This window comes from Dipodomys spectabilis, unplaced genomic scaffold (genome assembly GCF_019054845.1).
Source record: "Dipodomys spectabilis isolate Male_0828 unplaced genomic scaffold, ASM1905484v1 ptg000140l, whole genome shotgun sequence".
Lineage (NCBI taxonomy): Eukaryota > Metazoa > Chordata > Mammalia > Rodentia > Heteromyidae > Dipodomys > Dipodomys spectabilis.
In genome coordinates, this window is record NW_024870817.1 from 20,304,780 (window position 1) to 20,320,516 (window position 15,737).

At 40.0% G+C, this 15,737-nt stretch overlaps 1 protein-coding gene and 1 non-coding gene across 2 annotated transcripts in view; one reads left to right on the top strand and one right to left on the bottom strand.

Moving 5' to 3' along the window:
• Positions 1–15,737, bottom strand: part of Atg10 (autophagy related 10) — a 295,549-nt gene that overhangs the window by 258,152 nt on the left and 21,660 nt on the right. The window lies entirely within an intron of this gene.
• LOC122117400 lies at positions 5,077–5,214 on the top strand. The gene has a single exon (XR_006149147.1). It is a non-coding gene; the product is annotated as a small nucleolar RNA SNORA8 (small nucleolar RNA).

The window sequence follows — 15,737 nt, forward strand, 5'->3', positions numbered from 1 at the left end:
GGGTTCGATTCCTCAGTACCACATAAACAGAAAAAGCAGAAAGTGGTACTGTGGCTCAGAGACAGTGCCCAGATGCTGAGTTCAAGCCCCAGAACTGACCAAAAATAAAAAAAGAAAAAAAAGAATCACTTACAAAATGACCTACTACTAATTGTATAAAATCTAATCAAATAACAGGTTGCTAGTGGCTCAAGCCTGTAAATCAGAGCTACTCAGAAGGCTGAGATCTGAGGATCACTATTTGAAACCATCTCAGATAGAAAAGTCCATGAGAATCTTAGGGCCAATTAATCACCTTAAAGCTGTAAATGGAGTTGTGACTCAAGCAGTGCCCAGGTCTGAGTCCAAGATCAGCATAAATAAATAAATAATCTAATCAAATAAATTAGGATATTTTCTGTGTTAAAATGTTCTCTCTGTTTCCACTATACAAAAATGAAAGACTGAAAAAACTCTATGAGAAATTATTTTATAAATAAGCTCTGAAAGCCAGAATCACATAACTGAGATCCTAAATTAAAAAGCAAAACCAAGACTGAGTACTGGTGGTTTATACTTGTAATTCCTAAACATTCATGTGTCTGATACAGGACTATCCCAAATTGAAGTCAGCCTAGAAAGACTGACCCAAGAGAATCTTACATTTAATTAACCAGCAAAATGTGAAAGTGGGGCTGGGAAGGTGGCTCAGTGGTAGAGTGCTTGCCTTGCATGCTTGAGGCCTTGGGTTCGATTCCTTAGCACCACATAAGCAGAAAAAGCCAGAAGTGGCACTGTGGCTCAAGTAGTAGAGCACTAGCCTTGAGCTGAAGAGCTGAGGGACAGTGCCCAGGCCCAGAGTTCACGCCCCACGACCAAAAAAAAAAAAAAATGTGAAAGTGGAGATGTAGCTCAAGTGGTACCAGCTTTGAGCTAAAAAGCTAATCAAAAGTACAGGCCCTGATGAATGGATCAAGAAAATGTGGTATATATACACATGGAATTCTATGCCTCCATCAGAAAGAATGACATTGCCCCATTTGTTAGGAAATGGAAAGACTTGGAAAAAATTATATTAAGTGAAGTAAACCAGGCCCAAAGAAACATAGGTCCCATGGTTTCCCTTATTTGCAATATCTAGTATATGTCTGAGTCAAGCAGAAAAGGTCAGATAAGGTGATGTTAGAGAAATGAACCCTAAGATATGTATTCAAAAGTTTTTTTTCTTTCAGGTGATTTGTTTCTAACACATTTATAAGATTATTTCTTTGTTGCTCTGTATGTTCCTTCCCCACAGTATAACCCCTACTTTCACTGTATTTGATGTCAGTATAATTTGTGGAGGGGAAGGGAAAAAACAAATTGTTTAAATAGGGATACAGGTTGACCCATTGCAACAATGAGATGTACAAGTCGTTATGTCGAAAACGAACTTTACAACTTTGGTGGGAGGGGGAAGGGGGGCAGGGAGGATGGGGAGGAGGATGGGAAGGGATGGGAAGGGGAAACAAAGGAGGAGGCTACAATGCTTGATAAGAAATGTACTCATTATCTTGCCCGTGTAATTGTAACCCCTCTGTAAAGCATTTTCACAATAAAAAAAAGAAAAAAAAAGTTATACTTTTAAAATAAAAAAAAGTACAGGCCCTGAGTTCAAGTCCCAACACCATAATAATAATAATAATAATAAGGTAGCAGGGGATTCTAGAAGGTAAGCTGATTTGAAGTAGATTTAGTTGTTGTTTTTGAAGTACTAGGGAATTGAACCTAGGACCTTGTACATCCTAAACAGACATTCTATCTCTAAGCTACAATAGCAGCCTATTTTAATATGCAATCAGATATATATGTTTATTTATTTATTTTTGGTGCAGGTACTGGGGCTTGAACTCCAGTTGTTACATGCTCTTCCTTCCTCCCTTCATCTCTCTGTCTCTGTCTCTGTCTCTGTCTTTCTCTTTCTCTCTCTCTCTCTCTCTCTCTCTCTCTCTCTCTGTCATAGGGTTTAAACTCAGATCTTGGATGCTACCCCTAAGCTTTTTCATTCAAGGCTAGTGCTCTACCACTGTAAGCCACAGCACTAACATCACATATGTACAAATCCATTAATACACAAAAGTAAAAGAACTATTTGATATTTTTTGTGTCTCTGTCTAGATAATGTTAGGGATTCTTTATGCAGGCTCTAAAAACTAAAATAATGATCTAACATCATTGAATAAAGATGCTTGTACATATATTTTTATGATCCACTATAATATACATCCATTTATCATGTGATGTTAGGGGGAACTGTAAGAAAATATTCATGATTTATACATTTGATTCTACCATTTTTCTTTTCTTTCCTTCTTTCTTTCCTTTTTTCTTTCTTTCTCTCTCTCTCTTTCTTTCTCTTTCTTTCTTTCTTTCTTATCATGGGGCTTGAACTCTGGGCCAAGGCACCATCCCTCAGCTCTTCAGCTCAAGGTTAGCACTCTACCACTTGAACCACAGTGCAACTTCCAGTTTTCTGAATGATTTATTGCAGATATGAGTCTCACAGCCTTTCCTGCCTGGGCTGGCTTTGAACCTCGATCCTCAGATCTCAGCTTCCTGAGTAGCTAGGATTATAGGTGTGAGCGACCAGCGCCCGGCTGGCTTGCTTGCTTGCTTGCTTGCTTGCTTGCTTGCTTGCTTGCTTGCTTGCTTTCTTCTTTCCTTCCTTCCTTCCTTCCTCCCTTTCTTTCTTTCTTTTATTAAGTGTATTTAAACTTTAATAATCATAACAGTTCAACTGCTTTTTCTGAATTATATTTCAAATAACTGTTGGATAGATAAGCTACATATTAAGTTTTCCTATGATTTTTATATTAGTCATTTTATATTTAACAATCAAATATGATCAGAAATAACATTTTGTGGATGTTAACCAGTTTTATTTAAATTTGTATCCCTTTAGAAAAACACTTTATGGGCTGGGAAGGTGGCTCAGTGGTAGAGCACTTGCCTTGCATGCCTGAGGCCCTGGGTTCAATTCTTCAGCACCACATAAGCAAAAAGTAAAAAAGCCAGAAGTGGCACTGTGGCTCAAGTGGTAGAGTGCTAGCCTTGAGCTGAAGAGCTGAGGGACAGCGCCCAGGCCCAGAGTTCAGGCCCTACGACTGGACCAAAAAAAGAAAAACACTTTATACTTGTCATTCATATTCATGTATATCACTGAAAATAATCAAAGATGATAATTCATAATCTCACCTTTACAAACACATTCTACTTGACTCAAAAGGCAAAAGAGTATCTTGCTCTAGAAACCTATATGTCAAGTTTTCACATTTTAAAGCTGAGCAAACATATTTCTGTGTGGTCATTGTCACTATGGGTTTGGTCTTCATGTTTATAGCCATGTTTTGAACATGAAATGTGAGCAGATATACATTTTGATAACATGGGAACTAATTCTCAAATCAAAGATAAAACACAAAATGACTAGAAAATATGTTATAATTCAAATAGCACAACTTAAACACTTGAACACGTAGACCCACCTCCTACATCTTTAGTTAAGGTCATTGTCTTACTTGAAGGGTTAATAGATTAAAAAAACAAAAAAAACAAAACTGTAAACCACAAAGGCTAAAGTAAATCTTAAGCATTATTGTGACAAAAGAAGATACTCAAGGGTAAAACTGATTATCCAAAATTTAGTGGAAAAAGGCTTTAATTAAAGTTTGTTAGCTTAATATTTTTACTTCAAAACAGTTTATAAAAATGAGAGAAAAAAATGAGTTCAAAATCTCTGAACTTGGAGCACTCCCTTTCTGTTTCCAACCCTTCTACACTTACACAGCCTTCTGTAACCACTGATTTGGAATCTGGCTTTTCCAATCTATCTATTTTCTACCTTTTTGGAGAGTTATCAAAAGTTATGGTTCCCTAATGATACTTTTTTTGTTCTCTAGCACTGAAAAAAAAATCACTTCTTTTTTTCAAAATAGCTTTACCTTCATTTCTGGGAATGTGGGAAAAGAATGGAAGGAAATGAGTTTTAGAGTGGACAGTGAAGCTGGAAGGGTAGCAGGAAGCCACTGTGTGAAACCTTGAACATCCTGTTATGAAGTTTCTATAATATTCTATTATAAAATAAATTGAGATCAACCTGAAGACAAAGAAATCATGCTGAAAATGAGACTTCATCAGAGATATATTAGAACTGTGTGCTTGCCTAGCCTGCTCAAGGCCCTAGATCCAATCCACCAGTTTTACAAAATAAAAATAAAAAAATGAAAGGTTAACTGTAACTGATATTTTTAAATAAATTATAAGATATTGGTAGGCGGTTAAAATTACTTTACTGAGAAGCTACACAGACTTGAACTAGAGTAGAAGCAGCCTGGAATCCTTTTGCTAATTCAGCAGTATAAAATCAGGTACAACTGAACAAAAAACCATTCACTCTTCAAGATGCATTATAAAGCAGACACCAACGGCTCATGCCTGTAATTCTAGATACTCTGGAGGCTGAGATCTGAGGATCATGGCTCAAAGTTAACCTGGGTAGGAAAGTCTCTGAGACTCTTATCTCCACTAAACTACCCAAAAAGCTGGAAAAAGGCACTTTGGCTCAATTGTAGAACCCTAGCCGTGAGCATAAAGAAGTTCAGAGACAGTGCTCAGGTCCTAAATTCAGCCCCAGGACAGGCAGAGAGAAAAGAAAGAAAGAAAGAAAGAAAGAAAGAAAGAAAGAAAGAAAGAAAGAAAGAAAGAAAGAAAGAAAGAAAGAAAGAAAGAAAGAAAGAAAGAAAGAAAGAAAGAGAAAGAAAGAAAGAGAGAGAGAGAGAAAGAAAGAGAGAAAGAAAGAAAGAGACAGAGAGAGAAAGAAAGGAAGGAAGAAAGAAAGGAAGAGAGAGAGAGAGAGGAAGGAAGGAAGAGAGAGAGAGAGAGGGAGGAAGGAAGGAAGGAAGGAAAGAAAGAAAGAAAGAGAGAAAGAGTGAGAGAGAAGGAAGGAGGGAGGGAGAGAGAGAGAAGGAAGGAAGGAAAAGAAAGAAGAGAAAGAGAAAGAAAGAAAGAGTGAGAGAGAGGGAGGGAGGGAGAGAGAGAAGGAAGGAAGGAAGGAAGGATTGCACTGTAAGGTATCTGCACTCAGCAATACCTCCTGCTGATGTGTTCAAAGGACAGTGCAATAGAAATTCAATATCTGGCATCATTGGTTTTCTTGGCTTTGTCCATGATAAACCTGGTATTTCTATTGATACAATATAAAAAAAAGAAAGAAAGGAAGGAAGGAAGGAAGGAGGGAAGGAGGGGAGGAAGGAAGGAAGGAAGGAAGGAAGGGAGGGAAGGAGGAGGGAAGGAGGGAGGGAGGGAGGAAGGAAGGAAAGAGGGAGGGAGGGAGGGAGGGAAGGAGGGAAGGAAGGAGGGAAGGAAGGAAGGAAAGATACACTGTACTAACATGACACGTTGAACTGAAATCTCTTTGTACATACACTTAACAATAATAAAAATTAATTTATATAAAGAAACCAGTCAGCCTATGCAGACAATCTCAGAAGTTATAAAATAACCATTCATATCCTGCATATCATGCCATACCTACATGTTTGGTTTTGGTTTTATCTTCACTATGTTTGAAATATATCTTTTTAAATTATTTGTCAAAATTTTAAATTCAGAGATTTTGCCTCCTAAAACTGAGAGTTTTTACTTTTCTTGAAATATCAAAAGTCTGCTAAAATTTATAGCCCATGTTTCCAACCTGGCAATCCACAAATTGCAGGCAATCTATCTGGATAGCCATAGAACAAGTCCTAGTCTCTGATCACCATAGACATTTGAGTCTGTAGTCATCACCCTAGAGCTTCAGATATGGTCTTTAAATTGTGTTTCATTTTATTTTGGTACTCTCTATTGGCTTACCCCCACTTGAAAGACTATCCCTAAATAAAGGTATAACTCTTACTCCAAAGGGTAGTGACCTTTCCTAACCGAGCAGCCAAGAAACTAGATTTAGTCACACCTTTTGGAGAAAAGCCAACAATTAAACAAAACCCTGAAAACTGATTCTTGGGATACTATTTCACAACATCAGCGAAGAATCTCTTGAAAGATACAGCTTCCTTCATCCACAGCACAAACACATTCAGTCCTAGATCCCTCCCTACATTTTCTTCCTCTATTCTGCTACGTCACTGAAAAGGTGACCATCTTGCCTCTAGTTTAAGATAAAAATAAAATTTATTTAGCCAAGCATGCACTAAGGGCTGTTGGCTGTAATCCTAGCTACTTAAGAGGCTGAGATCAGAGGATTGCCATTCTCACAGCCAGCCAACTCTGTTAAGACTCATACCCCCAATAAACTATTCAAAAAAAAAAAAAAAAGCGAAAAGTGGAGCTATGGCTCAAGTGGTAGATTGCTAGCCTTGAGCAAAAGAAGCTCAGGGATAACTCTCAGGCCCTGACTTCAAAGCCCCAGGACCAGTATACAAATATACCCACAATAAATAAATAAATTAAATAAATAAATAAGCAAACAAACTTCCTATGGCTTATACCTGTAATCCTAACTACTCAGGAGGCTGAGATCTGAGGATTGTTGTTTGAAGCCAGTCTGGGCAGGAAAGTCCATAAGCCTCTCTTCTCCAATTAATCACCAAAAAAACAGAAATAGAACTGTGGCTCTATTTCTTTTTTTTTTTTTTTTTTATTGTAAAGCTACTATACAGAGGGTTACAGTTACATGAGTGAGGTTATGAGTACACTTCCTCTTGAACATTGTTACCCCCTCCATTGTTTTCCCCCTACCATCCCCTCCCTCCCTCCCTTCCCCGAGGTTCTTTTTTTTTTTTTTGATTGTGATTAAATGATTACATAATTTCAAAGTCACAAGTTCATTCTAACTTCCCTGGAGCAAATTGTCTACCACAGTCTGTAATATATAACAGTGTTCACATGTTATATACCATATTTGTGATCAGCAGCATGGGGATATTTAGTAGTGGTTCAACCAGATGAGCGGGAGTTCTTTGTTTCTTAAGTCCTGTTAGTTTTGAAGTATCACCTAACCTTTTGGATTTAGCATCCACTTATCAGGGAGACCATGTACCGTTTGTCTCTTCGTTCTTGGCTTACCTCGCTCAACATGATTCCTTCTAGCTCCATCCATTTCCCTGCAAATGCCATTATTTTGTCATTTCTAATGGCTGCATAATATTCCATTGTGTATAGATACCACAATTTTTGGATCCATTCATCTGTGGTGGGGCATCTAGGTTGTTTTCATATCCTGGCTATTGCGAACAGTGCTGCAATAAACATGGAGGTGCACGTGTCCTTGTATATTGGTTCCTGTTGTTCAGGGTAGATGCCTAGAAGTGGTATGACTGGGTCGTAAGGGAGGTCAATCTTTAGCTTTCGAAGGACCCTCCAGACTGCTTTCCAAAGTGGTTGTATAAGTGTACATTCCCACCAGCAGTGTAACAGGGTTCCTCTTTCTCCACATCCCCTCCAGCATTTGTCGTTGGCTGATTTGTGGATGTGGGACATTCTGACTGGGGTAAGGTGGTATCTCAGGGTTGTCTTTATTTGCATTTCCTTCACCACCAGGGATGATGAACATTTCCTCATGTGTTTCTTTGCCATTTTTATTTCTTCATTTGAGAAGTCCCTCTTTAGTTCCCTTGCCCATTTAGTAATTGGTTTGTTAGGTTTGGGAGGGATTAGTTTCTTGAGTTCCCTGTATATACAGGATGTTAACCCCTTGTCTGATATATTGCTGGTAAATATTTTTTCCCAATTAGTTGGTTGTCTTTCTAGCTTAGTTGCGATAGATTTAGCTGTGCAGAAGCTTTTTATTTTAAGGTAGTCCCATTTGTCGAGTCTCTCTCCAACTTGTTGTGACCCTGGGACTCTGTTCAGGAAGTTCCTTCCTGTGCCTATTAGTTCAAGTGTCTCTCCTACTCTGTCCTGCAGTAGTTTCAGAGATTCAGGTTTAATGTTAAGGTCTTTAATCCATTTTGAGTTGATGTTGGTGCATGGTGATAGGCTGGGGTCCACTTTTAGTTTTCTGCATGTGGCTGCCCAGTTTTCCCAGCACCAGCGGTTGAAGAGGCTGTGTTTCTTCCATTGTATGTCTTTGGCTCCTTTGTCGAATATCAGCTGGCTGTAGGCCTGTGGATTTATATCTGGATCTTCTATTCTGTTCCATTGGTCTTCGGGTCTGTTTTTGTGCCAGTACCATGCTGTCTTTGTGATTATAGCTCTGTAGTAGAGTTTGAAGTTCGGCATGGATAGCCCTCCCATATTGTCTTTATCCCCTAGAATTGTTTTGGCTATTCTAGGTCTTTTGTTGTTCCATATAAATTTTTGGACTGTTTTCTGTATTTCAGTGATGTACGTCATTGGGATTTTAATAGGAATTGCCTTGAATTTGTATATTAGTTTTGGAAGTATCACCATCTTTACTATATTAAGTCGGCCTATCCAGGAGCATGGGAGGTCTTTCCATTTCCTAGTGTCTTCTGCAATTTCTTTCTTTAACTTTTTATAGTTCTCATTAAATAGTTCTTTTACATCTTTGGTGAGGTTAATTCCTAAATATTTTATTTTTTGGGAGGTTATTGTGAATGGGGTTGCTCCCTTTATTTCCCTCTCTTCCTGTGCATTATCAGTGTATAGGAAGGCAACTGATTTTTGTGGGTTTATTTTGTATCCTGCTATTTTGCCGAAGTGACTTATGATTTCTAAAAGTTTGGGGATGGAGTTTTTGGGATCGTGGAGGTATAGTATCATGTCGTCTGCAAAAAGGGATAGTTTAACTTCTTCTTTCCCTATGCGGATCCCTTTAATGTCTTTTTCTTGCCTTATTGCCCTGGCTAAGGGTTCTAGGACTATGTTGAAGAGGAGTGGAGACAGTGGGCATCCTTGCCTTGTTCCTGTTTTTAGGAGGATTGGTTGTAGCTTTTCCCCATTAAGTATAATATTGGCTATTGGTCTGTCATAAATGGCTTTTATTGTTTTTAGAAATGTTCCTTCTATTCCTATTTTCTCCAGAGCTTTTAGCATGAATGAATGTTGAATTTTATCAAAGGCCTTTTCTGCATCTGTGGCGATAATCATGTGATTCTTGACCTTGGCTCTGTTGATATGCTGGATTACATTTATTGACTTACGTATGTTAAACCATCCCTGTGTCTCTGGGATGAAGCCTACCTGATCATAGTGTATTATTTTTTTAATGTGTTCTGGATTCTGTTAGCTAGAATCTTGTTAAGGATCTTTGCATCTGTGTTCATCAAGGAGATTGGCCTGTAATTCTCTTTTTGGTTGGGTCTTTGCCTGGTTTGGGGATGAGTGTGATATTGGCTTCGTAGAATGAGTTTGGGATAGCTCCCTCCTTCTCTGTTTCTCTGAAGAGCTTGAGGAGTATGGGTATTAGTTCTTCTTTAAAGGTCTTATAGAATTCTGCTGTGAATCCATCTGGTCCTGGGCTGTTTTTTGTTGGAAGACTTTTGATAGCTTCCTGTATCTCATTATAGGATATTGGCTTATTTAATCGGTTAACTTCTTCTTTGCTCAGTTTGGGTAACTTGTATTTCTCTAAAAATGCATCCATTTCCGCCAGATTTTCTTCCTTTAGAGAGGATAGCTTTTGAAAGTAGTCTGTTAGAATTGTTTGGATATCTTGGGTACGTGTTGTGATGTTTCCCGTGGCATCCCTAATCCTATTAATATGGGTTTCCTCTCTTCTTTTTTTAATTAATCTTGCCAACGGGCCATCAATTTTGTTTATTTTTTCAAAGAACCAGCATTTTGTTTGGTTTATTTTGGTTATGGTTTTCAGATTTTCTAATTGGTTAATCTCTGCTCTCAATTTGGTTATCTGGCTTCGTCTAGTAGCTTTAGGTCCCATTTTTTCTTGTTTTTCTAGCTGTTTTAGTTGCAACATGAGATTATTTACTTGGTCTGTCTCCATTCTCTTGATGTGGGCACTCAGGACTGCTTTTGCTGTGTCCCACAAGTTTCTTTGTGAGGTGTTTTCATTTTCATTGAGTTGTAGGAAATGCTTTATTTCTTCTCTGATCTCTTCTGTTACCCAGGCCTTGTTAAGGAGTGTGCTGTTCAATTTCCATGTATTAGAGAAATTTCTGCGGTATGCTTTGTTATTGAGAGCTAGCTTGATTCCACTGTGGTCAGATAGGATACAGGGGATTATGTCGATCCCTTTGTATTTGCTTAAGTTCCTTGCATGAACTATGATATGGTCTATTTTGGAGAAAGTTCCATGAGCTGCTGAGAAGAATGTGTACTGTGTTGTTTTAGGGTGAAATACTCGGTAGATGTCAGTTAATTCCGCTTGAAGTATGGCCTCACTTAATTTGGTAGCTTCTTTGCCAATCCTCTGGTTGGTAGACCTGTCCTTTGGTGAGAGTGGCGTGTTAAAGTCTCCTAGTATTATCGTATTGGGATCTATTTTATTCTGTAAGTTTGAGAGCATTTGTTTAACATATCTGGGTGCACCGATATTTGGGGCATATAAGTTGATGATGGTTATATCCTCCTCTTGGATTGTTCCCTTTATTAATATGTAGTGTCCGTCCTTGTCTTTCTGTACTGATTTTAATGAAAACTTTATTTTGTCAGATATCAGGATAGCTACACCTGCTTTCTTATTGGGGGCATTTGATTGGTAGATCCTTTTCCACCCCTTCACTCTGAGTTTGTTTGTATGTTTGGTTGAGAGGTGGGTCTCCTGAAGGCAACAGATGGATGGGTCTTGTTTTCTGATCCAGTCCTCAGTTCGTTTTCTTTTAATTGGCGAATTCAGCCCATTTATATTAAGAGATAGTATAGAGAGATGCATTGTTGTCCCTGCCATTCCGTTTTCCTAAGTTTTTCTTCTTTCCTTTCCTCCTGTGCTTGCTCAGTTAGACTTTGAGTAATGCCTGTTTGGGGCAGGTCCCAGTTCCTGGTTGCTTTCTTCAGGTTGTGTCCCCCCTCTTAGAATTCTTTGTAATGCTGGCTTAATGTTTATGTATTCATTTAGTTTTTCTTTGCTATTAAAAGTTTTCAGTTCTCCATCGAATGTGAATGCTAGCTTTGCCGGGTATATCAGTCTGGGTTGGCAGTTATTGGCTCTCAGGGCTCGTATGGTGCTTTCCCAGGCTTTTCTTGCATTCATTGTTTGTGTGGAGAGATCTGCAGTGATTCTAATTTTTTTCCCGTTGTAGTATAGCTCCTTCTTCATTTTTGCTGCATGCAGGATTGTTTCCTTATTATTCAGATCCATCATTGTTACTATTATGTGCCTAGAAGTGTTTCTCCTGGGATCTTGCTTGTTGGGTGTTCGATAAGCTTTTGTGATGTAGTTAAGATGGTCGTTTTTGAGGTGGGGAAAATTTTCATTGACTATCTTGTTAAATAGGTGTTGCATTCCCTTGCTCTGGAATTCCTCACCTTCGTCCACTCCGATTATGCGAAGGTTAAATTTTTTAGCATTATCTGCTTGCTCTTGAATTTCCCTTTGGTTTAATTTGAGTGATTTTTCCATATCTGTCACTTTTTGGTCCAGTTGGTGTATTCTGTCTTCTGTATCTGACACTCTACCTTCCATTTCATTCACTCTGTTGACCGTGGCTTCTATTGTGGTTTGCATGGTGGAAATGGATCCCTTTATGGATTCAATGTTGGTTCTCAGAGTACTGATCTCACCTCTCAATGAGGTGAGATCAGTATGCATTACCTCTAATTTGGCGTTTATCTCACTTCTTACTGAGGTTTGTGCAGCTTCTATTTTTGCATCCAACTTTTGTTTGATGTCCTGTATATCTTTTGATAGTTCATCCTTGTGCTCTTTCAATTTCTGATCCATTTCTCGCTTTATTTCTTGAGTCATTGCCTCCAGCAACCCTTGGATGTAGTTTTTGTCTTCCATTCCTGCTTTGCTCCCACTGGGGCTCTCCCCTGCGTGGCTGCTGGCTTTTGAGGTGAGCTTGCTGTCCTGGGTAGTGGTAAACCTTGTGATTTTTCTCTGTGATTTTAGCATGGGGGTTCAGGAGACTGCTCTTCAAACTTGTTTTGGTGTGTCTGTCTTTGCTTGGTTGCTGATTCTGTATTGGTAGAGAGAGTCTGTGCCTGATCTGGATTCTGTTGGGAGCCTATTTCCAGCTGCTATTCTGACTTACTTAGGATTCTCAGCTCTCTGCTGTAGCAATTCCCGCCTTTGGAAGGGTTGAGCAGCCTAGACTGCTTGTGTTTGCTCCTGCGGGTGCTCTTGGGAAGATCAGATGCTCTGGATGCACTCTCCCAAATACTGGAGTCTGCTATGGGCTCCTGATGTGTTTTTGTTTGTTTGTTTTGGGCTGGTTGTGGGCTTGAACTCTAGGTTTGGGTGCTGTCCCTCAGCTCTTCAGCTCAAGGCTGGCACCCTACCATTTGAGTCACAGCCCCACTTCTGACCCTTTTTGCTTTGTTCAGGCGCCGGTCCCCGGGCCTGGTTCCGGCCCCAGCCTGGAGCGCGCTCGTTAGGCCTGTGCTAATGTGTATACCACCTAGGTTATGCAGCCTGGAGGACACAGTTCAAATTTCTTCTACTGTTGGTAGTCTTGACCCAGGGGCGCTGTTCCTGGCTTGGGCATTTAAGCTCCCTTCCAGGGGCGCTCTTGCTCTGGCCTGGCCAGCAGAGTGTGCTCCACCGGCTGGTGGAGCTCTCGAACAGTTCCCAGTTTTAGTGGGTCCTGTGGTCCGGGTGTTGGGGTAGGGAGTCTAGGTCAGGGTCTGGGGATTCCCTCCAGCTCTGGTCTCCCTTGAGGGATTCACTGTCCCCTGTTGGGTACTCACCCTGTAGGTCGTCAGTTGTTGTTGCAATCCGAGTTCAGTTGGGGTGGTTGCGGGCTGGGTTGGGCGGCCCCCCGCCGGGTAGTTGCGATGGCGATTGGGCGGGTGTTCTGGGGACAGGTCCCTTTGTCGCGCTGCTGGTGCTGGGTGGCTTTGGCGGGATGGAGCCTCTCCGCTCCGGTGGAGAGTGAGGGGTGGGGGTGGGATCCTCGTGGAGACTCCTGGCTGTTAGGTTTCTCTGTTCCTGGCGATCCGCTGTTCTGCAATCCGGTACCTGGTGATCTGCAAGCAGCCCCCTGTGTCTCTGTGGCTCCGGCAGCCCCCGCCGGGCCAGCTGGCCGGCGGCTTGGTGCACTGCTGCACGGCCAGTAAAGGTTGGGGGAGGGGTCTTCGCTCTTCTCTGTTCTGAATTTCTTCTTTTCCTCTCTTTCTTTTTTTGTTATTTTCCACCTCTGGTTTTTCTCTGAGTGTTCGTCTTTTTGTTGTTGTCGGTCTCTTGGGGAGATTAAACGTTGGAACTCGAACTCTCTTTTTGGTTGGAGAGAGCTGTGGCGTTTCCCTACTGCCCTGTCGCCATCTTGGTCCCCCCTCTGTGGCTCTATTTCTTCAAGGCACTAGCCTTGAAGAAAAAAAAGCTCAGGAACAGTGGTCAGACCCTGAATTCAAGCCCTAGGACTGGCAACCACACACAAGCACACACACACAGAGGGGAAGTTCTCAAAAAAATAATCTCATAAATTGTTACAAACCAAAAGAAGACAAATCCTATACTTGGGCTGAGGAAGAGAAGAAAATTTAGAAGTAGAATTAGCAAGTAGAAGGCCTTGGATTCATTTCCCTGCCTGGAAACATAGACTTATTCATAAACATTAATACTAAGGTAAGGTTGAAAACAAAGACTTGTTGTCACTATTACTTAACAGGGTTCTAGTCAATGCATAAAATAGAGAGGAATACAACAAGGAGTTCCACAACAATCAAAACACTTTTCAGTGCCAATGATCTTCACTCCACTTAAGACTCAAAAGGAATGACTGAAAACTATGACAATTATTAGAAAAATTCAGAAAGATGACTGAGTAGAGACAATATCAGTATACAAGAATTAAAGTTATTTTACATAACAGCAATAATCAAAGAAGAAAAAAGTTGAATGAAAATTCAAACACGAATAATAAATAAGACTACAAAAAATTCAGAAATGGGGATAAGAGAGATAAACTCAGAGCCAGGAAAGGGATAACATTGTCCCAGAAGAAATGTACTCTTTACCTGACTTAAGTGACTGTAACCCCTCAGTACATTGCCTTTATAATAACAATTTTTAAATGTTTAATTTTTCAGAAAAAAATAGCAAAAGATGCCAACAGATCATATATAATCCTGGTCCAGGATTGCCTGGAGACTTGAAGACTGATCACTACTTAATAGAGCTGAGCTGGGCGCCTGGTGGCTCACACCTATAATCCTAGCTACTCAGGAGGCTGAGATTTAAGGATCTTGGTTCAAAGCCAGCCTGGGCAAGAAAAGCTGTGAAACTCTTATCTCCAATAAACCACTAGAAAACCGGAAGTGGTGTTGTAGCGCAAATGGTAGAGCGCTAGCTTTGAGCTGAAGAGCTGAGAGATAGTGCTCAGGCCCAGAGTTCAAGACCCATGGCCAACAACAACAACAAAATGAATAGAGTTGAAACCTACCATGGGAGTTGGATCTTACAATTCTTGAACCATCCATAAACAACTCTGCCAAAGATTAACACAGACATATGATCCAAGAGGAAATAACTCTGGACCTGATCGAGACCCAATCTCCCTCACTGTTCTGAATCATGAGACTCAGTTAAAAGTTGTTCAAGTTTCTCAGAACTAATCCTCTGAGAATCAGGATTAATCATCTTTCAGAATTCAGATAAAATATCAAATACAGAAAGCTTATTTATTCTCTAAGAATATGAACTTTAAAAATGGCTTTGGGCATTTCCTCTTAACTCAGGAACAAGACAAGGATGCCCACTCTCTCCACTTCTCTTCAATCTAGTATTAGAATGCCTAGCTACAGCAATAAGACAAGATGCAGACATAAAGGGGATCCAAATAGGGAAAGAAGAAATAAAACTCTCCCTCTTTGCAGATGACATGATCTTGTATTTAAAGAATCCCATAGACTCCACTTCCAAATTACTCAAGCTGATTCAAAACTTTGGCAAAGTAGCAGGTTATAAAATTAACCCCCAGGAAGTGGCGCTGTAGCTCAAGTGGTAGAGCGCTCGCCTTGAGCTGAAGAGCTGAGGGACAGCGCCCAGGCCCAGAGTTCAAGCCCCACGACCAACAAAAAAAAAAAAGAAAAAAGAAAAAAAGTCGGAGGTGGTGCTGTGGCTCAAGTGGTAGAGCGCCAGCCTTGAGCTGAAGAGCTGAGGGACAGCGCCCAGGCCCAGAGTTCAGGACTCATAAAAAAAAAAAAAAAAAAAAAGAATTGGAGGCTGCAAAGCTTGGTAAGAAATGTATGCATTATCCTGCCCATGTAATTGTAACCCCTCTGTACAGTATGTTCTCAAATAAAATAAAATTAAATTAAAAAAAAAATAAAAAAAATAAAATAAAATTAACCCCCAAAAATCAATGGCTTTTCTGTATGCCAACAATGAGAAAAGTGTGGCTGAAATTAGGAAAGCAACTCCATTTGTAATAGCCCCACAAAAAATAAAATACCTAGGAATTAACTTAACTAAAGAAGTGAAGGGCCTCTATGATGAAAACTTTAAAATCTTGAAAAAGGAAATCAACACAGAACTTAAAAAATGGCAAAACCTCCCATGCTCCTGGATTGGAAAGATTAACATCGTGAAAATGGCAATACTTCCCAAAGCTATCTACAAATTCAACGCAATATCTATCAAAATTCCAACCTCATTCTTCAAGGAAATAGAAGAGGCAATCCAAAAATTCATATGG